The sequence below is a fragment of the Athene cunicularia genome (genome assembly GCF_003259725.1).
Source record: "Athene cunicularia isolate RWA chromosome 3 unlocalized genomic scaffold, athCun1 chr3_part1, whole genome shotgun sequence".
Taxonomy (NCBI): Eukaryota; Metazoa; Chordata; class Aves; order Strigiformes; family Strigidae; genus Athene; species Athene cunicularia.
In genome coordinates this window covers 80,601,363-80,626,635 of record NW_020799097.1, presented here as the reverse complement: position 1 = coordinate 80,626,635, position 25,273 = coordinate 80,601,363, and the positions used below count along the sequence as shown (strand labels likewise).

The following is a 25,273-nucleotide window of genomic DNA, read 5'->3' as shown; positions in this document are numbered from 1 at the left end:
AAAAGATTTACTTTCAATTTTAAATAAAAATAACAGTGGTCCTCAAGAGAGTTCTTTGACTATCATAACTATAAATGTCTTAGAGCAAATATTTCTCTGTATAACTTGGTTTTTACTTTGTTTTCTTTCCTCATATAGAAAACAAAGGAACATAGTTCCAATTATAAATTATTATTTCTGGTACATATATTTTCTATTTTCTATAGTGCCAGTACACTAGGAAAATTACATACATGACAGATAACAAGCCTGGCTGGTCCAAGCCAGAACACCTTTGATGATACATTAGTCAAATCAGAGAGTTTTGAGCTAGCTCACAAATGGAAAACCTTTACAGTTCAGTACTTTCCTCATGACCTCGCTGCCTACAATTTTGCATGATTAGCATTCCTTCCCTTCTAACATTTTCAATACAACATGTTACTATCAGAATAACATCCATCTGTGCATGCTTTATACTGCTTATTTTCTTTCTTTATCCTAAAAGGGGTTTTAAGAAGACGGGTTGTTTACATTTTCTGGTTTAGTGAAATGATCCATTTTTTACAATAATCTATGATTAATATTGATCTCCCTCCTGCTCTTGTGCTGATAGGGTGGAACAAAGACACAGGACATACTAATGAGACTAGATCTTCTCCCTGGACCAGCAGACTGCTCCAGGGTAGTTCAGCTCATGTTGTTGTTATTATTATTATGGTGCAAAACACTACCAAAAGGCTCTAGCTGAAATGATCACCATCTGAGTTAACGCAGGGTCCAGGTCTTGCCCCAGCAACCACAAAACACATATGCATACTCTTCCTGCAAAGGAGAAACACCTTTTCAGCAGTGGACATGAACCACATTTGCCACATGTTTCTCAGGGACCACAACTGAACAGATTGGTCCTATCCCTATCACCATGAGGAAACTGGAATTTGGACCCAGATGAGATTCCCAAGCCCACACTTTGACCAGAAAACATATCAATATTCGCATCTCATGTGGAATTTCAAACACAGCCATCAAAAATATCACTGTTACAAACAGAAAAGTAAGGGTTGGATTGTGACCAATGACCACTGAATCCTAAACATGTGGGAACACATCCTTTTACTCAAACCATTCACCATTGGGTTTCCTGTGTTACTCCAGTGGGAGTTGTGGCAACTCTCTACAGCTGTTTAACAACATTGGCATTGTTCTTCAACATAATCGTGCATGCTCACGCTGTGTTTGTCTGTCCAGTTGTTTCATCGTTCTACCCATCCTGGCTCTAGAAACGGGCTATTTTTGGGAAGGAAAATACATGAGGGAATTCACATGCCAATTCAGTCTCTCTAATTCTTGGCTGCATCCTGCTTTATACATCCCAGTCTACACAGTATTCAATTAGTTTCTACTAAAAGACATTTCTAAATAAGTTGTTCCACTGGCATTTTATAAGTACTATTGATGGCCATATCCCCTTGTTATCTCTCAGCACTAGATTTTATTTTTTTTTAATCCTTTCAGCATTGCAGTTAGGGGTTACGTCTCAAGATTGACTCCAGTACAACTTAGCTGAACACTGAGACCCCTCAGCTTGAACAAGCTGCATGGAGAGATCAGGGCACCTCAGTGCCAGCTGCTGAGCAGGAAACCATGCAAATCAGCTCATCTCAGTTCAGCTTTCAGCACTGCAGCTTAAGAGAGATCTGGATCAAGCAGAAGTAATGGAAACAGTCAGAAGTCTAGCAAATAGGACATGTGAAAGAGGGCAATAAGGGTTCTTCAGTCTAGTGGAGGTAAAGACTTGAGAGGAGTAACTTCCAGTATTATTAGGCACCAGGAAGCTGCAAAGAAAGCAGTAATACAATGCTCTTCACCTCTCCTCAGAATTTGAGTCCTTGGTAACAAACCTGAGTTGCAGCAAAGGAGATGAGGAAAAACATATATAGTAAAGCACTAAAATGAAGTGCTTGGGACAGACAGGAAATCTCTGGCAGTGCTGGTTTGCAGGTCAGACAAACATCTCTCAGGAATAGCTCTGGCATAGTTTTTAAGGTCAAGGCCAGGAAGATCAATTGTGTTCTCCTGAGATCCCTTCCCACCATATTTTCTAGGATTTTTCAGCCAAGAAGCAGACACAGAAGGCCTTTGCTATTCATAAGCCATCAGATTCAAAGACATCCCTTTCTTTTGCCTTCATTTTAGACTTTTAAGCATGTTATTCCAACACAGAAAAGACCTTCACAGAACCCCAGAGCTCACCAATGGGTCGAGACACTGAAAGAAACCACACACAGACACCTCCATCCCATGCAAAGGCTTAATACTTAGTTGTTCTGTCCCGTACTTTACCTCAAAATAAATTATTTAACACACAGCTTACATGCAAAAAGCAATCCCCCATTTGATGAGGTTCTTAAATGAAGGAACTTCAGTGTATCCAATACATACTGTTTTATAGAAAAGCATTTCGAATAAGGCTCAATTCTCTTTACCAGCCTTTTATTTCACTGTATTCTGTTGCTAGCTTGCTGCCTTGCAGCAGTCCTACTGATACCTAGACAAAGCTTCTACTACAGTGCAAACAACAAAAATTAACCCTTAAATTACCCTCCATCTCAATCTGTTACCACTTGGTGCACTTCAGACACCCCACTCAATTTAAAGCCGAGCCAGAGTAGAGGCCTGGAAGATGCTAACTGCTGTACTCGATTAAACAGACAGCAGTCAGAGAACTGCATTGTCTCCAAACATCGTGTTTTGTAACAGCTTGAGCAAAGGAAACAATTTTCAAGATTTTTAACTGACCATATGAGAACATTTGTCTCTTTCTCTAATTTTTTCATATTCTGATACTGGTTTTATTCCACTTTATCAGAACTATTTATCATAATTTAAGAAAATCATCACAGTAAGGGTAGAACTTTATTTGCCACATACTACACATATTTACATTTATTTATGTCTGTTCTTTGCTGATCAATTGTGCTATTTTACAAATTGCTGGACATTAAGAAACTGTTTCTTCAGCTAATTCAACTAAAGAAGGCCATTTGATCCTGCCCCACAAATCCTGTAAACAAACCCCTTCCCCTCTTTCCCTCCCTTCCCCCTAAAATGTGAAAGATCTAAACCAGGATCTGTGTAGGGTTTACATGCGTAAATCATACACTGCAGCCCTAAAAATCTTTTTCTTACTTGCTAGATAATTCCAGAGCCAGGTAACCTCCCCAGCATTCACTTTCTGAAAAACTTGAAGCTTCCAAGATGACTGAAGGGGTTTTGTATACTCAGCATCAAGGATAGTTACCTATTTTGTAAGAACTAAAGAAGTCCCAGGTTCAGATCCGAAGAGCCCTCTAGCAGCCTGTCTCCAACCACACACAGTAGCAGGCCTTTAGAGAGGAGGCAAAGAACCAGGGTACAAAGTGCCGATTTACCTTGATACTGTTCCTGAGCCTCTAAGGTCTGTCAGCTGAAATACTTCCTGAGCAAGACACTACTCCTACATCACTTCACCGATACGAGGGAAAAAGGAATTAAAAAAAAAAAAAAAAAAAAAAAAAAAAAAAAGTCACCACCATGTAGACATCTATCCACCAGAAACTTCTCTTTTCTCAGGCCGTCTATCCTTTTGGTCTCCAAAATATACTATAACAGAGAATTTCAAAATGGAATTATGAATTTTTTAAACACCTATCCCATTTGGTAATCTTAAAAGTAAAATCTGATGATCTTATTAGGTGTTTGATTTCTTTTTTTTCCCACTCTAAATAAAACAAAACATTCCTTCTTCACTTTCCTTTCACATTAATAACTTAAGCGTCATCATGTTCAAATTGCACTACTCATTTTCCAGGACTGAGGGACTTATATTAGCTAAAGCCGTGCTACAAAGGCTAGAAAGTGAGGAGTCTAATGCTGAGCTTGAATACGTGACTGAAATGAAGCTGGAGAACGGAGTAATAATCAAGGTATCTACAGCCCGATTACTAGCATTCGCTCCTACAAAACTACTTGCAGGAGAACATGAAGACCAATATCCGAATATGACATGTAAGGACATATACTGTGGTGAAAACTGAAGGTATTACAAGCAACTGGAATATGGGTGTGCTCTTAATTTAAGGATAAAATAATTAACCATTTCACAGTACCAAAAAGATACACACAAGATATTTAATTCCTTGCAAGTTCTAACACAGTCAATATGCTTAAAAGGGAGGTTAAGACTACATTTGGATATTTGAACAGTGTACTGGGTCTGGCTGAGCTGGTTTTCCCCTACAGCAGCCCTCACGGTGCTGTGTTTTATGCTGGGAGCTGGCAGGGTGTTGATAGCACCCTGGTGTTGTGGCTACTGCTGAGCAGTGCTTACACAGCACCAAGGCTCTTTCTGATATTTCCCCCAGTGGGACGGGGTGGGCAAGATCTTGGGAGGGGACACAGCCAGGACAGCTGACCCGAACGGACCAAAGGGATATTCCAGACCATATGACGTCTGCTCAGTATAAAGCTGGGAGAAAGGAGGAAGGGGGTGGGGTCACCCTTGGTCCTCCGAGGCAAGCACTACGTGTATCAGAGCCCTGCTTCCTGAGAAGGCCCCACATCGCCTGTTCACAGGAAGTAGAGAATAAATCTGTTTTCTTTTTTTGCTTCTGCGTGCGGACCTTTACTTCACTTATATTAAAACTGCTTTTGTTTTACCCACAAGGGTTGGTCTATCTTATTTTCTTTCCCCTCTTTGCCCTGTTGAGAAAACAAGGGGAAAATGGGGGAAGTGATAGAGCAACTTGGTGGGTACCTGGCATTTAGCCAAGGTCAAACCACCACAAGCAGCTAACCTTTATCATGTGCTGTCTGGTCACTAGTACAGAGCAAAACCTTTTCTACCTTCCATTCATCCCTGCATATGGAAACCAGCAAAATAAACCCAGTGCAGAATCAAAGAGCACACCCAGGCAAGTCTGACTCCATAAAGGCATGGGGCTGGGGACTGACACTGGAAGAGCTCACTGAAGCGACAGGAGCAGCAGCTGTACCCCAGAGCTATGACTATCCTACTGACTACGGGAACTAAACGGAACACATCTATAGACCCAAACAGTTCAGTACTGAGGCCCCAACATCTGCAGTTCAGAAGGTCTTATTTCAGACCAGGTTTAGCATAGTTGCATGGACTGAAGGCCAGTTTGTAGTTGGAGACCCTTGGGTACATCTCTAGAGCACATCCTCAGACTTTGTTCCACCTGAAAGAAAACCAGTCCATGCACTCCAAGACTGCGATACAATGCAAAGAAAATCATGGTAAATGGGAGATTCCCTTCAAAGGCTTGCACACCTAATCTGAACTAAAATGCTATTTGGGCCAGGGTCCTTGGAATACTTCCAGCAGTCTAGCTCCTGAAAGGCCAGTAAGCAGAGGTTAAAGCTTTCCAGACAAGGCTATAACCCCTTGTGTACCCACAGTCAAATGTTCATGTTCAGTTCATAAAAGGCTAGAGCAAAACACAAATAAATTAGCCCCTTATCTGCTGTCCTCGTTCAGCTAGGACAGGGTTAAGTTTCCCCAGCAGGGAGAAAGGATCTCTAGCCGGGTTATTCACACCATGCCGACGTCAGGTCCTGCGCGGAGCGCAGGAAGCTTTCCTTGGGGGCTTTGGTCGCGGGAAGCACGCGCAGCAGGCTGGATGTGTTCACTGAGGTATTTCTCTGTATATCTTTTGCCTTGTTTACTGTAATTACTGTTTATTGTTATTATTGATATTATTGTTGTTCAGATTGCTTATTACACTGTTGTATTAAATTTCTCTTTATTTCAACACCGGGGTTTGTGCCCTACTCAGTCCAAGGGTGGGGGAGGGACAATGGCAACGTGGTCTCTGGTCCCGGCAGGGCCTAAACCACCACATCCACCACTTAATTTTTTTCCATTCCAATCAAAAAGGCAACTTTGTGAAATTCAGCATTCCAGCTGTGTTCCTGAACTATCAAGACTACCTTGAGGAACAGCTGAGCAAAACACCTGGCTGCTGAACACCCTTTAGAATCAGAAGGTTCAAAACCTGTAGAGTGTGCTACAACTCCATAATTCTTTATTTTATGTGTGTTCCTGTTATTTGGCACTCTTAGTACAGATGACAAACTCTTCTAATTCCTTCTTTACCCTACTGAGATGCTAGATTGATGTTTGCTTCCAATTCTGATGCTATTTAAAGTTAAAAGACTAGTAACCTGAAGAGTACAGGAGAATACATCTCCTGAATTCCCAGCCAGACTCGAGGCAGTGTAGCCAAAACACACAGCAATGACCTGGTGTCAGGTCCGATGCCACAAGCTTCCCCTGCTGCAGGCAGCAACAACTGTCTACTGTCTCCCCACTCCTTTTTCCTTCAATGCAATTAGACTCCAGTATGCATAAATTGGATGGGGGAGGAAAGTGAAGGAATCCTGGTACTCAAAACAGCCCCTGCGAGGGAAGCAATGGAGAACAGCGTCTGAAGGATTTCTTACAAGCAGGCTCTCTGCCTCCCAGCAAGCTCTGCATTTCCCTCCCATCAATCCATACCAGTTACAAGCCAGGAAAATGCTGCCTCCTTAAAACATATATAACATTTCAGAATTTAATGTACTGAATGTCAGTGTTGCAGCGGAGTTAGGAAGTCTGAAAGCTTTAAAAAAATACAAGAACACATTTCAGCTGTTACACTACTTATAAAAAGAAGCTTGACACATTGGCAGATATTGATTTTTCCCTCCCCTCGAACTCATATTGAGTTTAAGAGCATTCATTTAGGCTTTGAACAAAAAGATAAACTCTCAGAAGTTTCACAGATGCTTCCTCCAAAGCACAACACCAAGTTTCCCAACTACAGTTTACATCTTAACACTGAAAAATCTATGCTGTATATGAAACTTCTTCCCAGAAGGGTGCTACTAAAAGCCTGATGTACTTTCAGCCTAAAATTTGACCAGTCCCCCTATTTCATAGGGCATCCATAGCAGCAACACTGCTGACAGATTGTCACTCAGATCTGTAACATGTTCTCTGTCTCTTAGTAATAAATTAAATGAAGCAGTGATTTGGGCACAAGCTGTAGGACTCAGCAGGTTTTCTGAGCATATAGGTAGAGTCACTTTCAATATCAGCAGGAAGAAGAGAGCAAGAAGCCCCAAAGCCAGAAAAGTTCTTCCAGCATGCCTCTAGGAAAGGAGGGGGGCGAGAGCCCAGCACAAAATGTCTAAGTCCTGACCCGGGTGAATAATCTCTTAAATTACTTGGCCAGCATTAGAAAAATCTTGGTTTTTCATATTTCTTTCTCGTCATCACCTGCAATGTAGGCTGAACTATCCTCACAGTTGTTCTTTCTGAGCTGAGCTTAAGGCACATCAGGATTATCTGGATAAACATACATCACAATTTCCTGTAACATGACTATCCTGCAAGCAAAGTAGTTATTATTTGCTGCTATCATCTCACAGAGGAGCCTCCAATGGAGGCTAGAACCTAATTGTACTAGGCTTGGACAACAGGAAAAAAAAAATTCCTACTCCAATAAATTTACAATCAACAAAGCAAATGACAGGCAAAGAGACAAATGGAGAGAACAAAGCATCAGACACATAGTAGGGGTGAAAATGATGCACAATACTTCCAGTATACCAGAAGCATCTTAATCTCCACTGCTTTTAATCTGATACTTCTGAAAAACATTTTTACAGTATTTTGAACAGCAACGTTTTTCATAGTAGGAGCTTTATAAGTATTTTACATTGCAGCAAAAACTAGCCACTTCCATAATCTTCTAAATGCTGGAGTAAATTACTTTTTTTTCAAATGCCTGACATGCATAACAGTTGCTGAAATAGTGGATGGTTTTCTGTTTGTGACAACCCCTTACTCATCTCTAAGTGCACTAAAACAAAGGTACAGTTCTATAGTGTCTATCCCACATAGACCTTATGTCAGATTTGATGCATTTGTACATTCTTTCAAACAGCACAAGGGTTTTAATGCATAGGCATTTTTGGAGACATCATTTCTGTTTTAGTCAAGTCACAATACAAAATAATCTGTGCCCTGTTGACTGTTTGTCTTTCATATTCTTTTGTAAACATCAAATTTCCAATGAAATCACCGAGATGCCTACATTTCCAGTATGACTTTACGGTAAAAATAATTTACAATAACATCAAAAGATACATTAAACGAAAAAACAAGCTGATTGCTAGTGCACTTTATTTGATATCAACATTCTTTTGTAAGCAGTGCTGACAGTACTGTCACTACATATGAAATTGTACAGAAGAAAAACACGTATCCCTGATTCCAGGCTGAATGTGCATTTTTTAAAAAGGCTATGCAGCACAATGGCATAGATCCCTATTCTGAATTAAATTCTACTCTTAAAAAGATCCCTCAAGACAAGGTAGCTAGCAGAAATCAGTGCAAAGCTCCTTGGCTTGCAGTACAGCGCCTTCTTTCATTGGAGATGGTAGAGGAAGAGCTTTGGTAAAGGTAAAGGTTTCCAATCAGCACAGTTCATATACATGAACAACCGTCAGCTACATATTAATGTCAACTGAGGACAGTTCAGTCACAGTTCACTATGTCCCTTTCTTTGCTCCAGGTATCTCTAAGCTAACATCTGCCTTTCTTCACTGCTTCTGAATAAATGCCAGAGGTTGACTAGAAGACAGGCCAGTAGATTAACGGTGAAACAATGCAATACTCTACCACTAATTGCATTATATTTTGAGATACCAGTCCTTTTTATAAAGCAAGTCCTAAATAACAAGAAATTTAAAAATCTGATGGACTATATCTGGGATTTTATATCAAGGATTTTATGACTAAAGACACAGTCAGATTATGTTGAGATTTTTTTGTACCAGCCTCTATTTAAGCACATATTGTGAATCTAAAGTGCTTTGTTCCAGCTGTCAAACAAAGAAAAGGTTCCTTTGTTACTGCCTAACCTGAATATATTGAGAATACTATCCTAAAGCATACTGTTTGAAAGATTTTAATTTTTTATTTTTTGTGATAGAAGTCCAAAGCTAATATAAATAATGTGTTCCGCAAAGGTTTATCTTCATACTTTTAAAAGCCATGCTGTAAAAATGCACAAAGCAGCATGAAGCATAGGCTATGAAGCACCAATAGAGATAGGTGCAGAGTTCCTTTAAGTTGAAGTTTTTAAAATCTATTTTCTTTCAATGTGGCACATATTAAATTGTGCAGTGTTCCCTGAAGGACTATAATACGTGAAGAAATCAGCTTGCAGTTCTGTTTAAACCACCTGCTATAGATGAGAACTACAAAAACCAAAGCGCAATTAGACAATATCATCTTATTTCTGTGGAAAGGCAAGCTGATAAAAAGGTATCAAATATTCTTTCTTATAGAATGGATATTTCACACAAAGAACTATGAAGATATTATAAACATGTGCACATAACCCCAAATCAATTGCTCTGAAAACTGCAGCAGAGAATTGTAAGAAAACTTGAAGCTTTGCTCTAGAAACAGAAGGGGAGCAAGAAGATAAAGGAAGTCTCTGTGTGGTAGATGAACTGAAAACAATACATCCATTCACTATGGATTACTACCTGAATGTCAGAATTTTGCTTTTGGATAAAGAAAATCTTTTTTCTTCCTCTCTTGCTCACTGCATTCCCCTTCATGAGTTCCCACAATAGTTCTCAATGTTTTCTCATAATGCAGGTCTCCACTCTCACATTTAGTAGTCTACATAATCTCAAATATATATATATATATGTATATATGAATGACTTCCTCTTTCATTGTTCCTTCCCTATCCCCAGCGCTGTTCAAGAATTAAAACTTTACCCTCAAATTAAGCTGATACCCTTCCCAAGCACTCTGGATCTGCAGATGCAAAACCAAAAACTGTCTAAAAACTAACAAAGATGCTAGCTTAGTTCAGACTAGCCACATTTCCAATTTCCACCATCCATCACTGTTATAGCACCCAGAAGTTACACTGTTCATCTTCATCCAGAAAAGCCCACATTCTAAGAAAGCAAGCGGTAAGAGAGAACCCTTTACAACATTTTTAATTTGTTCTCAGTCTATTTTGTCTGCTGTAAGTCAAAATCAATTCACAGATTTTAAAAATTTATTAGAATCATAGAATGGTGTGGGTTGGAAGGGACCTTTAAAGGTCATCTAGTCCAACCCTTCTGCAGTGAGCAGGGACATCTTCAACTAGATCAGGCTGCTCAGAGCCCCATCCAACGTTTCCAGGGATGGAGCATATACCACCTCTCCAGGAAACCTGTCCCACTGTTTCACCACTCACATCATAAAAAATGTCTTCTTTATGTCTAGTCTGATCCACTAATTTCCACCAGGCTCAAGGAGTCTGAATTCAATGGCAAAGGAAATAATTTAAACACAAAATATTTGCTGACTGTTAATATCTGGTGACTTATTTCCTGCCCTTCCCTTTGAACTTGGCCTCACAAACCAATTCCCTCTCCTCAGTAACTCACAGGCACCCTTAAACCCCAGTTTCTCCCCACTCCGTTTCTCTGCCCCTTCATCCTCTTCCCTTTCTATACCCTCAACCTCAACTAGCGACTGCTTCTTCAGTCTCCTTTCCTTCCTGAAAGTGATTTGGGTTCCTCCTGGATTTCTGCAGGACTTCAGATTACACTGCCAGATTTACATAGAGGCCTCCATCAAAACTCCATTTTCCCTCACCACACTCCAGACTGTGAACAAAGGTTAGAACAAAGTTTACTTTTGGTGGGCCACAGGCACACAAAAAATTACAAAAGAAAGGTTTTTAGCTATTTGACCTACACGCACAGCTTATGTGGCTTACATATACAAATACTGAGCTCTTGTCTGTTTCCTAACTACCATCTTGAACACTGCTTTCTGTACCAAAGCATACATGGGGTAAACATAAACCAATTTAAATAATTTTGGACAGTGACTGTAGTTGAATCTTGCAACTCTGGAAGGAAAAAAAAAAAAATCAAATGTAAAAGCTGTAAAAAACTTTTTTTTTTTTTTTTTTTTTTCCTCAAGCACCCTTTGTCCAATTGATTCCCAATTTTAAAACATTCGATATCTCCTGACATTCTCAAAATGGCACCAAATTGTGTAAAAAAAAAAAAATTTAAAAAAAAAAAAATCATAAAGTCTGTGGGGTTCAGAGCACCATGCAAAGTAAACTTCTCTACAGAAACAGTTTCTCAAGCTGACTAAAACAAAGCTGCATCTCACTGCAATAAGCTCAGAGGTGGCACTTCCTCTGCTACCATGTTGTACTTCATGTCAGCAGCTTCGCAGCAGTGTAACATATTGCACTGAAGTCACCACCTTCCGCCAAAGCACTGCCCTGAAACAAAGGCTTCTCCCACTCCACACATGTGTTACAGCCCTCACACTACCTACTTACTGCTGTGAACTGTTCTATCTTATGAAAATAAGACCTTCCCTTAACAGGCACAGAAATCCAAGGGATACATACACACTGCTCCAAGCAGTCTTTAGCTTTAATTTTTTTTTAAGTCTTCCAAATCAGATTTTTACACATTATGTTGCTGAGCAATCATGTTTTCACAAGTAGCATAGATCAGGTGCCTACCAGCAAACAAAGGTCCCAAGTATCCCTCTCAGATAATGACTCCATACTGGAACTGATATGCTTTTTACAGACTGCTGTTCATTTAGACCCAACTAAAAATTAAGAAACAAAAAAACAAAAAACAAACAAAAAATAAATAAAACAAACAAACAAAAAAAAAAACCCACAAAACCAAAAACCACAAACAACAGCTCAGCAGGTTCTTACTCCAAAAATTGCTTTGGTTTGCTGAGCTATTTCCCCTTTCATGGCCTGCAAGTCTCTGTTACGGAAGATGAACAGATATAACACACTTCCCTTGAAATAGTAGCTGTGTGTTCTGCATGTGAGGAACAAAGCCTTGAAACATGGAGATCTCCACCACACCACCAACATTTATAATTGACCCAGACCATACAGTAGGACAACAGGGTGCAAACAGAGCTGGCAACTCAGGGGCACCACCTCTCTAAATCAGATCTATACCGACACATCATGGTAGTGGTCGAGTCAATGCACTCACCCCATTCAACCCATTACAGAGGCTTCCAGACATGATGACAGTGGCAATTTTGACAAGCTTAGTCTTGGAGCTGCCCAAATTCCACTGCTGGGAAAAAGAACAAAACAACTACATACAAGGCAGTCAACCATCTACACTGTGTGGGGCAGTGTACAGACAAAACAGACAAAAAGCTTGGATGACTCGCTCAAAAGTCCAACATCCTACAAACAAAGCATTGTGAGAGTATCTAATAATTCTGTTTCCCCATCCTCATCCATCCACCAGTACTTTCAACAGAATTTCTTATGGAATTAACAGCTCAAGAGTATTATAGGAAGAAAACAACAATTAGAAGTTGTTTGATTTCCCTGTAGGGACCTCACAAAACAATCTATCCATCTGCTTTGCACTGGAAAGACTGACACGAACACATGAAAGGAATTAACATACAAAATCTCACCAGCATAAGTAAATTTTCCTTATTGTTGGTTCCCATAAGGCTCTCAAAACACTGAATGCTAACCAAAATACCACAGGAACCTGCAAATCTTAAGCATAGCATTAGAAAAAAAAATAAAAGAAAAATAGCAGGAGTAGTTACAGGCATAATCAAGACAGCCCATCTAAGAAGAGTAATTTTTCTTAGCCCACAGGTTGTTATTATGCATCTACACATACCTACATATTCGGGGGTGGGGGGTGAAGCAAGCAGCAGGAATATACAGCACGGTTTCATGGAAAGGGTTCTGCCCATGGCTGCGCCAGGTGGCTTCAAGTCACGCTCTGCATATTCTCTTCCAAGCACCGATTCTACAGTGCTGGCATTACAGGATCTCAGACGAATAACCCCACTTCTTTCAGCTTCTAAGTCCTCTATCTGTAAAAATGTAGATAGTAACAACTGCTCCATAGGGGCCTCATTAAGCTTAATTAACACCTGTGTGAGATCTTCAGATAAAAGTATTGCTGTAATTACACAATCTGAACTGCTTCTTGCATAAGAAAGCTTGTATTATCCCTTTCATAATTTGACCTTTTCTTAAAAGTTAGTGCCCTTTTGTTCTCTTACAGGGCTCTGTTCCCTATAAAAAGACTACTGCTTCCTGGAGTCTCCTCTTAATTTTCTAATTTCAGAAGCAGATAAAGCCCAGCTTCTCTTTTCTATGTGAACAATAGGAGAACCTGGAGTCTTTTTTTTTTTTTTTTTTTTTTATATCACTGTTCCCTTACCTGCCTCCCTTTCACACACACACACACTTTACTTTTTTCACATTTATGATATTCTTTTCATTCTAGCTCTGTGACTGTCCCCACTGGCCCAGCACAGAGCTCCTGGAAGTTTTTCCTATATAAGAATTACCCCTCAAGCACACAGGACAGCAGGCAGAGCTGCACAGGAGAATGTCAGCAGAGGTCAGTGGGGAGAAGACCAAAAGGCTCTCTAGGCAAGTTCCACTGCCCTTTAACTCTACTTTGGTCCCCTTCAGCAAAGCAGCTACGAATGAGAAAACATCCCACCCACGACCAAATGCTGTCAGAGGCCTGGCTGGACTGCATTCACAAAGGAACACCTGAGCCCACCCAACAACCACTGCCAAGCAGCCTGACCTTCTCCAGCATGCAGATCCACAGAAGAGCCTCTCACATGTCCAACCTGAGTGGAGCACAGCAGTGTCAAGGTACCTTCACTAGTCTCCATGCTTCACACTAAGAGACTTTAAAATTTTAAATACAGGCTCACTGCCTTCTTCCAGTGCCCATGAAGTTTCACTGTCTCCAGCAGCCTCTCCTCCTGCTCATCAGAGCCTCCTCAGGACAGAAATCAAAGCTGCCAGACCAGTACCTGTGTTGACTGAGAGCCAGGTGAGAATTGGAGCCAGGAGGGAAGAGGGGGGGGCAGAGTGAGACTTGGATGGGACTTGGCCTGTAGAGACAAGGGTAGGAGCACCTGCTAGAAGCCAATTTCAGGGAGAGAGGTTTGGCTGCTGCCACACTCTCCAGAAGGGGTTCAGAAAAGCTGGTGCTCCAGAAAGGACGAGGGATTTTAATATGACCCACATACAAAAGACAGGACATCTTTTTAAGTGTGATCCTGCTGTAGGCCCCAGAATTGCAGCTCACCAGACACAGGTTCTGCTTCCAGCCCTGCAGCTGAGCTTTCTACACATCTCCTGCAAGCACATAAAATAGAGACATTAAAGCCTACTATCTTCTATAGCATGTGTTAACTACAAATGCAAACACTGCAAAAAATAAGTTCTCATTAGAATAGAGCTTCACAATAACTAATCTCTACTTTCTTCATGAGTTACAATTAAATAGTCTTGCTACAGTAATGAATCTTGCTATGAATTTCACTCTATGTCAGTATACCTACAACACCTGGTTTGCCACAGCAAAATAACATGTCTATTCAGCCTCCTACCTTGACTCTGTCCAGCAGCATCCTCTTCTATTGTTTGAGCAGATTGTCTTTGAAATAACAAGTAAGGATTACATTAAGGTGTTTAATCAGCAACCTCTATAAAAGTTTTTGGGTTTTTTTTTTCCTTCCAAATACCTCCTGCAAACGCAACTGAAGATAGCTGAGTTGCTTTCCCTCCCACACCCATTCAGCTCCTTTTTACTTTACCTCAACTGGACAGCTTGAGAAGAACTGTGGTAAAATATGTAGATCAGACAGATGGCATTTGCTGCTCTTTTATCAATCCTGCTGTTCAATAGTTTTAAAAAGCCATGGTAATTCATTACTTGAATAGCTCAGATAGATCCTGGGTTCTGCTACTACCTTGTCTTACCCATTTTGTAAGTGGAATTATTTTATTTATGGGAAGCATCAGAACCCTCAACCAGAGCAGAAAAAGATACTGGATTATAACAAGACACCCAAAATAACTGACTGCTGTTCTTTGCTTTTAAATTTCTCCTCAAAAAGCACAATCCTCTGCCTGCTTTATTTTGACAGATCTGAAGAGCAGCTGACCTCTGGGCTTCCCAGCAGGAGCAGTGGGGCAGGGACAGTCTGGACCCTTTTTGCAGCTCTCTCTACACTATCCACCCTCATCCTAGCCTGTGGTCATAGCTCCCCATTCCTCCCTACAGCCAGAACTTCTTTCTTCCCAGATTTATATATGACCATTATTTCTTTAATATATTCATAAATAACCAAAGAACTCATACATATATATATATATATATATATATATATATATATATATATATATTCATCTTTGGGTGGAGTGTGTAAATATTTACATATACACACACACATTCTCCCACCCCCTTGGGAGACATGTCGTCTTCGTCATATACCAAAAACTGTTTGACTTTTATTCCTCTTCTTTTTATGGACAGAGATGTTAAGACAAGAATCATAGAATCGCTCAGGTTGGAAAAGACCCTTGGGATCAGCGAGTACAACCATCAGCCCTACTCTACAAAGTTCTCCCCTACACCATATTCCCCAGCATCTATCTTAAACACATCCAGGGATGGTGAATCCACTGCCTCCCTGGGAAGCCTATTCCACTGTCTGACCACTACTTCTGTGAAAAATTTTTTCCTAATGTCCAGTCTAAACCTCCCCTGTTGCAGTTTAAAGATATTCCCCCTTGTTCTGCCACTAATCACCTATGAGAAGAGACCATCACCAACCTCTCTAAAATGTCCTTTCAAATATCTGTAGAGAGTGGTGAGGTCTCCTCTTAGCCTTCTAACTAACTTCCTCAAACTAAACAGTCCCAGCTCCCTCATAGGATTTGCTCTCCAGGCCTTTCACCAACTTCACTGCCCTCCTCTGCGCTTGCTCCAGCACCTTAATATCCCTCTTGTATTGAGGTGCCCAAAACTGGACACAATACTCTAGGTGTGGCCTCACCAGTGCAGAGTACAGGGGAAAGAAGCAAGGTTAAAATATAGAAAACCATTGTTACTTGGTTCCATTACACAAAGAGAGGAAAAAAGTTAAAACAATACACACTTTACTCTGAAATATCACTGTTTGATTACTGTTTTGCTAGAATCTCAGTTAATTGGTGTTCAAATTGCAATTTAGGCAGCAGTCATTTTTAAGCAAGTTGTTCCCCAGTGATGGAAGACAGGCAAATAACTTTTATTATGTTATTTACTAGAGGCTCCACATTTCGCCACATATCTTCTTCCAAACAATAAGCTCCTGTCAAGTTAGTGTTCCATCAATTCTGTCAATTGCAACTCATTTGGTGCTACAGGACAAGCCAACACATTACATAAAGGTCAAGTGGAAAAATGTCCCTTCCACTACATGAATGTCATAAATTGGTAAAGGTCACTCTATCCAATAATTGCTACTACAGAAAATAACTTTATTGTAATCTACATGATAGAGGGAAAAAAGCAATTCAAGACTTTAATTTTTTTCTAAGACATAAGAAACTAACATTACAGTCATTTTCTTGCAGCCTATACAGTCTAATGAGAACAGCTTAACCTACAGGCTCTATAGCTTTCACAAGTGCATCAATTATAATACCTGAAGTTACATAAGGACAACTTTTCCATAAAACCATGAAAATTAAAATGTCAGCATTTATTGATAGTAACACCTTACAACTCTGAAGCTCCAATCATGATAGGAGCTCAGTGGGCTTTACAGTCTTTAATTAAAACTCTGAAGACTATAGTGTGGCAAGTCGATGATATACCTATGTTATTGAAGAGTTCATCTGAAGCAGACTGAAGTAGCTTGCCTACAGTGAAAATAGCAAAAAGCAAATATGATCATGTAGTCTAAAACAAACAAACAAACCAACCTCACACACCTAAACAAAAAACAAAAATCACAAAAGGAAATCTGTTGTGGGTTGGTGTTTGGGTTTTTTTTTTTTCTCTTTTAGCTCCCTATTCCTGTATAATAATTCATTCTCTCTCATCGGAGCATTTTTCTGCTTCTCCAAAAAGTGTCACACTACCATTTGGAACATCACACTGTGTTATAAAATGTAAAACTAATGTATACAAATACAGAAGTTAATACTAGGCTACTTTAATGCTGGAGCTGAAATCCTAAGGCTAAATGAGCAGCAACCTAACTTACACAGACACATGACCCTTGTCACCTGAAAAAGCCTGGGTTGTGTTGTGCAATGGTGGAAGAGAAGGGGAAGAAAGATGTTCATGTTCACGTCATCTCACTACAGCAATCCAAAAGCAATTCATATACTACTCAGCGTAGTCTCAGTTTTCATTATTAATGAAAGATTAAAAATTGAACATTAGCACATAAGATTCAGATCCTGTATCATTAAGACAAGTTTGGAAGAAGGACCAAGCAAAAAAAAAAAAAAACAAAAACATTGTGCAATCAATGCTCTGATTGTAAGCACTGGGCTTCTGGATTTGCTGCAAAGCTTACATCTGGGAAATCCAGGTCTTATCAGACTTCCCAGATGCCAGCTATATATAACCTAAAACTGTGTGCATCCTAAGCAAATTTTAGATTAAATCAAGAAGAAACAAATTTTTGTTAAAGAAACAAAAAGTTAACCAGAGACAGCTGCAACTGTGTCTCTAAGATACAGAATAAACATCAACTACCTGAATGTCTCCAGAACAAGGCTAATGAGAATTCTAACTTTAGCAAGATTAGTAAGAGAATTGGGCCATCCTGTCAATAAGTACTGTAAGAGCTACAGTACAGGTATCTGAAGCCACATACCTCTCTTTCCAAGCATTATTGCTCCATTGAAAAAAAAAAAAAATTAAAAAAAAAAAAAGTCTGGCACAGCACAATAACACATAACTCCTTTCATAGGTTTTCACTTCTGCAGGGAAGGGGAGGCTGGAAGCTGGCCAAGGGACAGGGTGGCATTCTTCACAGACCTCTTCACTGCCACATGCAAGAATGCAAGTGATGTTTGTTTTGCCCTCTGGCATGTTTCCTAAGCATGTCAAATTCAACTAGTTATTCAAAGATATTCAATAACAACAGTATCAAGACCTTATAAAGCCATAATGTTTTTTTCAGTGACAAGCACTATGAATGATGGCAGCATCGCAATGTTAGGTTGCAAGTAGCTGCAATAAAGCACATCCAGAAGAAAACAAAAGTAGCCTCAAAGATCTTTCTTTTCTAGCTGTTCACCAATAGATAGGAAATACAATTTTAAAGCCTTTTACTTTTAGGCTAACAAAGCACGGTGTTTGATGAATGCCATTTGAGATGTGGATGCTTTAACTGTAACTGCATTAACACAACACAATATATCTCTCCCATTCTGGAGAATGTTACTTAGGTTTACTTGGAAACTTCATCAAATAGATGCATTACTGTGTAAATAAAATTTGCCCTTGGTCAGCTGTCTCCTACCTGAAGAGGTGAAAGCTTAAAAATCCATTATCTAAAGAATATGATATTCACTGAAGTCAGTGGGATTCTCAGGTGTGCAGCCTATTTGCAGGCTGGAGTGGTTATATGGGCTTAGGTTGCAGAAGAAAAATGTGGTGGGTTTTTTTTTAATGAAGGGACCAGAAAGAAAAGTGTACAGATCATACCTTATACCTTTCTAAGCACAATCCAGCAGCATGTAAGTACATACACCAAAACACAGGCATGTTATACCAGCAGAAGCAACAAAGACAGTCTTGAAGTGACAAGAATTGCCAGACTGTCAGACTCAGGTCTATCCAGCACAGGATCCTGCCTGCAGCAGTGACAACTGGATGTTTCAACATTTCAAAGGATGGAGAGAAAGGCCTACAGGGCAGCCTGCCAGCCTCTGGAACACTGCACATGCTTCTAGTGACGGGAAATCCTGTGGATTTCTTCAGCAAGCTCCAAGAATTACCAGGCTGTGATACTCTATACTTAATGCAATTATGCTATGAAGAACATTAAGAAATAAACCCTCAAACAAAATTCCATTTGCACCAAGTTTCCAAAATCTTTTCCAGAAATACTTTTTAAAACAGATTAAGCAGAAAGTGCAATCAGGTACAATAGGTAACATGTCAAATAGATGAAAGAGTATAATTTTTTTAAAAAAGTAATAAAGTATTTCTATGAAGTTTTAAAGAAAGGAAAAGTCTGACTGTTATTCTTCCAGAAAATTCCTATAGAATGTTTCTCTCCATACAACTACCTTATCTCCTACATTATACCCTGTTACTGAGCTTCACTGATGATCAAAGGCCTTTTTTCTTTTTTCAGATAAATTCTACACAAGTTCTCCCTGACACTGCTCAATTTGCACTGTCATCATTCTAATTTATATTCACCTTCTTCCTCCACTGTTATTAGAAAAGAGAATTAACATGAAACACCTGAAGAATTAGAAATAAAATCTTTTAAGAAGTAGCAAAATCTCTTGTCCAATTCAGACATTCCTGATCACTCCATTCAGGTTCACAAATCTTCCTTTGGGAACCAAACCAACCATCATTTGTCCTTATACTTAATCTGACCCTTTAAATTACTTATTTTCTAAGGAAAGGATTAAGATACTTAGATATTAAGACATCCTCTAGCACTCTGGCTTCTTCTCCTTTCCTAGCATGCCTTTATTTTCTTCAGATAAAAGCAAGACTGATTTACCTACCTAAAACCGCTAACAGTGAGACCTAGCTGTGAAACAAACAGAGATTTCCTCAAATTCTGTCAAAAAGGATTGAAATGGGATTAAAACCCTCTTGGTGGCTGGCCATGAGGTTCTCATCAGGGCAGGGTGTGAAGCTCACCCAATGTGGTTAGAGCAAAGGGTGATTCCAGCTGAACCCCAGACCTGCAGGGTGACAGCATGCCTGCTACCACATAGGGACTAAGGAAGCAATCTGACCACCAGCAGCTTTAGCTCCAGGCAGCAGCTTGGAAAGGAAGAAATAAAGATATGGGAGATCTTCGGGAGCCAGGTCAGCAGAGATGTCCCACGATAGTTCAGTATGGGTGCTTCACTCCCCAGTACTAAAGGTAGCCTGTGAATTTCCAGGAGATACTGGGGGCAGGAAGCGTGACTGCATGGAATGAACAGAAACAGGAGAAAGAAGGGAAAAAGACAACAGTGATGCAAATGATAGGAAGCTGGTACAGGGTCTGGAGCACAGGTCATACAAGTAGCAGCTGAGGGAACAGGGGGTGTTTAGTCCGGAGAAGAGGAGGCTGAGGGGACACCTCATCACCCTCTACAACCACCTGAAAGGAGGTTGCAGAGATCTGGGGATGAGTCTCTTTAATCAATAATCAATGGAACAAGAGGTAATGGCCTCAAGTTATGCCAGGGAAGGTTTAGACTGGATATTAGGAAGCATTTCTTTACAGAACGGGTTGTTAGGCATTGGAATGAGCTGCCCAGGGAGGTGGTAGAGTCCCCATCCCTGGAGGTGTTTAAGAGCAGAGTCGACATAGCGCTTAGGGACATGCTCTAGTTGGGAACGGTCAGTGTTAGGTTAATGGTTGGACTGGATGATCTTCAAGGTCTTTTCTGTGTGATAAATAAGATGCAAATGTTGCCAGTTGCAGTAGAGGGTATTGCAGGCAGTGGGCAGAGAGGTTTCAAGGAATGTGTTCTGAGGTGAGAGATTAGACTGGGAAAAAACAGAAAGCAGAAAGAAAGCAAGCTAGAAGAGGAGTATTTGAGGCCAGCGTTTAGTACATCCTCTACCATGTCTTGGGAAAAACAGAAAGCAAAACAGATATGGTTCAATGTAAATATGTGCTTTAAAAAGAAAAAAAAATACACACACACACACAAAAAAAAACCCACACCAAAAAAAAACCACAAAAAAAACCACCAAAACCACCACACCACACACAGCAATCCCACCATTCTTCCAAAATGGGAAGCTCTGACAAGCCCAAGGACAAAAGTTATAGGCAAAGAGCAAGCCAGAAGTACAGTTCTGTTCTCTCCCTCCCAAGAGACCAGGACAGCAAAAGGTAAATTTAAGCCAGGCTCACTCCCTGTTACACATTCCTGCCAGAATTCTTCTGCAATCACAGACAGAGGTCTGAAGCCTCAAGAAGGAACAGGGAACTTTGTTAGGAGCTGAGGATGACCTTGCAGAATCCAATCCAAGACATTCACTGCCATCAGAAAAACAACATGCAGAAACACACACTGCCAGCACCCAAATCCTTTTTACCAGTTTCCAAAGAGCACAGGTTCAAACCACCAGCACCTCATTTTGATGCATACAGACACACTGCGTGAGGCTCCCTCCCATACTAAAGAGCACAGTGGCTTGACCTTCAGCTCCCTTCATACATGCACTGTCGTTCCTCAGGCTCCTGGGGGTCTGCTGCAAATAAAGGAATGCAGGAAAACACCACCTGCTAAGAAAAGGTCAATAGCTTTCCAGACTGGTGAAAATTAACTCATTGAGAGAAAGGGACAAGGAAGATGCACCTTGTCATCATGCCCTAATCTTGATTTCAGATTACAGGGAGGCAGCAGAGCGAGTATTTTCCACCAGCTGGGAGCCTGCAGCCCAGAGGACAGTTACAACCACTGAAACGCAGCACTGCAGCAGGCTGGTAACAGCCACTACTACCCCCCCAGGAGACCACAGTTAGCAGGTTAGGAGAAAATTCAAGCCTTGCTCACCAGCTGACAAGAAGGAACAGCAGCAGCAAAGGCTACAAAGCCTGCTGGCTGAATAAATATGTGAGAAAGGCACAGGAGAGGAAGAACCTGTAACTCAGGGGAGGAGACAAAGGACTTGCCAAGCACCTTCCTAAAACACGAAGTGGAGGGAAGAAAAGTTACTGCTAGGAGATATCCTAATGTAAGCTGAGAGCATGGGAACAGAGGACATCAGAGAGGGAGACATGGGAGAGCAAGCTTCTTGCCTTACAGTCACTAAAGTTCCTCATACTGTGTACACAGGATGCACTCTTCTTCATGCACAATTCCCATGCCTGAAAGACTGGAAATCTTTGTTTTTAAAACAGCATCTGCTGGGGTTCAATTTGCACAGTAGGAGCCTCAGAAACTCCTCATGGCCAAAGTCAAGGCAGTAAAGAACATAGCCTTTTGTTAGCCCTTTCGCCAGAAAGGAACCCCAAGCAGCGTATTTTTGAATGAACAAGTGCAAAACCCAAGAGCACAGAATCCACCTAGGGACAGCAGTTCTGACAGATCCGTATTTCCCACAAGGGCTACCCTGGTAATTAACACTCCCTTTTTCATTATGGTCATTCCCACAGATTTCAGTAGCAAGCTGCTGCCTATGCTTGGAAGCAGCCAAGCAATACGGAAGGAAGAGGCTATTTAAATATCAATTTAAAAACCAAGCATGGCAAGAGCATCGACTGCACAAAGACCATGCACAGGCAGTGAGGCACTGAACACACGATAATACGGCTAAACATATCCCAAATCTACAGAATATTTCTCAAACAGGTAATTGAGGCCAAATTGGCCTCCTCACACTGATAGCAGGAAGCAGGACAGTTCATGAATTTTGTGAGAGTTGGCAGTGATGGAATAATCATTCAACTTTTTAACCTTACCTTGAGCTCCCAAAAAAGAACATTCTCTGACTAGAAATAAGCATTGCCACAGCTTCATCCTAACCTTCAAAAGAAATCTGCAGCAGTTAATCAATCTTAGCTGAGCAGAATATTAACATCAAGGAAGATCCAGCCTTTCTGTATCGCTTCTCTAAAATGGTTTGGGTTGTTTTAAACCCCTCGGCACAAAAGGGGCAATTAGTGTTTTTTGAGACCTTTAGCCAGTCATCTTCCATCTACTTGCTTGGAAGCCACGATGATACATTTGTGCACTATACATCACTTCAAAAAGAACTCCAACTGACAAGAGTCAATTGGCCTACAGATGAGAATTGGAAAAAGGATCTAGTATTTCACACTGGTTTCTTGATTTTACAAAAGGTTATCCAATATACTTTGGTATAGGTAGCTTTTCCGGTTGCCTAACAGGGCTGTATAAATGCTTTATTTACTTTCCCAAGGGTACTTCAAGAAATTCTGGGCCACAGGTAATATTTAGCAATATTTCTTTTAGGTAGGCATTGGAGATATTAGGAACAATGTGTACTGTTGCATTACATGACAGCTAAATCTTGAACACTAAGAATGGACTTTGGTAATTTTAAGCAGACATACAGTATATATTTGTAATGGATGGGGGAAAGGAAATTAAGATAACGTAAAAAAAACATGAGAAAGATGACATTTTTAGAACTAATAGGCATCAACTATACATACCTGAACAACCAACCAAACAACTCTTTAGATCTTGCTACAGATAAAGAAATATGAACCTCACAGGCTTACATGAAAAATTTAAAAAAAAACACATCTATCTTGGCTAAGAACACCCCAGCTTCTAGGCTCTCTGCTCTAGCGGTGGGGAAGGTATACAAGTCACTGACCTGCCCAGTTCTGGTTTAGAAGGAAGTAACTTGGGTAAAGCGCAGAGAAGGCCGAGCAGCATGCTGAACTCCGGAGCAGGGAATTAGGAGCACAAAAGTTCACTCTTCTAACAGAAATAGAGGAAAGGGAGAGCCAGGAAAGCTTTTGGGAGCAAGGAGGGTAAGGTTCTCTTAAGAGCTAATTTTCCATCCCTTCTAACTTCTGAAATAAAAATTGATTTTGTAGGCAACCATTCAGTTCATTATTAGTTGCTCTTAAGAGCATTCCCTCTGAAAGACAGAGGCACTTCGCAAGAAAGTTTCTTTTAAGCAGTTATACCCTATAAAATTAAAGCAATGAAAAAAGGGCTTCTAGACAAATTAAAGCAGGCACAGCATGTGAGGCAGACTGGGCCTCAAAATCCAGAGAGACAGGAGACACAATGGTGTTGCCTGCGCACAAAGGTGGCCAGGAAATGTGTCTGACACCACTAATTTTCACAATGAGAATGATCAACTATCAGAATAATCTCCCTAGCAAAGTGGTGGATTCCCCAACATTGGACACTTAAGATTCAGCTGGACAGGGTGCCAGGCCATCTTGTCTAGACCATGATTCTGCCAAGAAAGACTGGACCAGGTTGATCCCTGAGGCCCCTTGCAATTCTAAGATTCTATGAATAGCACAGTCCCTAGAGGAGCATACATGGAGGTACAAGAAACCTCTCACCACAGGCTTGTTGAAGTCAAAGTCCCAAGTTTGCTTCCTTAAAGTTACAAACCAGGGGATGCTTGTCCAGCAGAACCAGGCCTGCTGCATTATTCTTCTGAATGATTCCAGTCCTTACACAACCTACACCTCCTGTGGTCTTCACATAACTGATCTCTGTCTTGGGCAGGAACAGAATTGATTATTTTTCCTCATCTGAGCAAAAGCAGCATTTTTTAGGACACTTCAATCAGCAAAGAAAGCTTCATTTCACTTTTTTTGACATAATAATTTTTTTCCTGCACTCAACAAATATGTGTGCCACAATAGAATAAAGCAAGTCAAATACAGCTCAACTGCTTTGCTGCCCACACCATTCCTGAGTAACTCCCATCTGTTTACACTGGGGAGGCACTGGCCATTCACAAGCAGACATGCAGCCTTGCCTTCTCCTTGCTCAATTTAAAAGAAAAGAGCTTTTTTTTTTTTCTTCCCCAAGAGAAGTAATAGCAATAAAATAGTTTTGCTGAGCGTGTAAGGCTGCCCCTAAATATTCAGACTGAATGGGTCAGTCAATACAAACACTTATATGTAAGCAGAGTATAAGTATTTTGAAAGCAGACGTAGGGAAGAGAGAAACACCTCTTGTATACAGTAACAGGCAGGTTCAACCAACAAGCTAAGTGGCACATAAATTTAAAAAAAAAAAAAAAAAGACATTTGATAATAGCACAAATACAGTGTATGGCATGAGAAATGAAGATTATTCGTTCCTTTGCCAGATTTCTCTCTTCTTCCTTATTTGGGCCTGCATGATTGTTTCTGAAAATGTCCAAAAGAAGAAACATAAGAGTAATTTAAACCAAATAACAGCATTCTCCTGGATCCTGTGTATTCTTTGTTGCAAGTCCAGGGAGTTACAGGTGGAAAAAAAAAAAAAACAAAACAGGCAACTGAGACAGTAAATACAAAACTGCACAAAACTAAGAAGACATATCCAGGCAGACATGAACAGACTTGTGATGGTAGAATAATTAATATCAGAAAGCTATTCCAATGGCAGTGCTTTGAAGGCACAGTGCTCTGAAAGAGAATTAAATTTTTATTCTAGAATGTCTACTTCAGTTCTCTCCCCCC

At 40.4% G+C, this 25,273-nt stretch overlaps 1 protein-coding gene across 1 annotated transcript in view; it reads right to left on the bottom strand.

Moving 5' to 3' along the window:
* Positions 1–25,273, bottom strand: part of DISC1 (DISC1 scaffold protein) — a 184,041-nt gene that overhangs the window by 142,496 nt on the left and 16,272 nt on the right. The gene's annotated exons all lie outside the window — the stretch shown is intronic.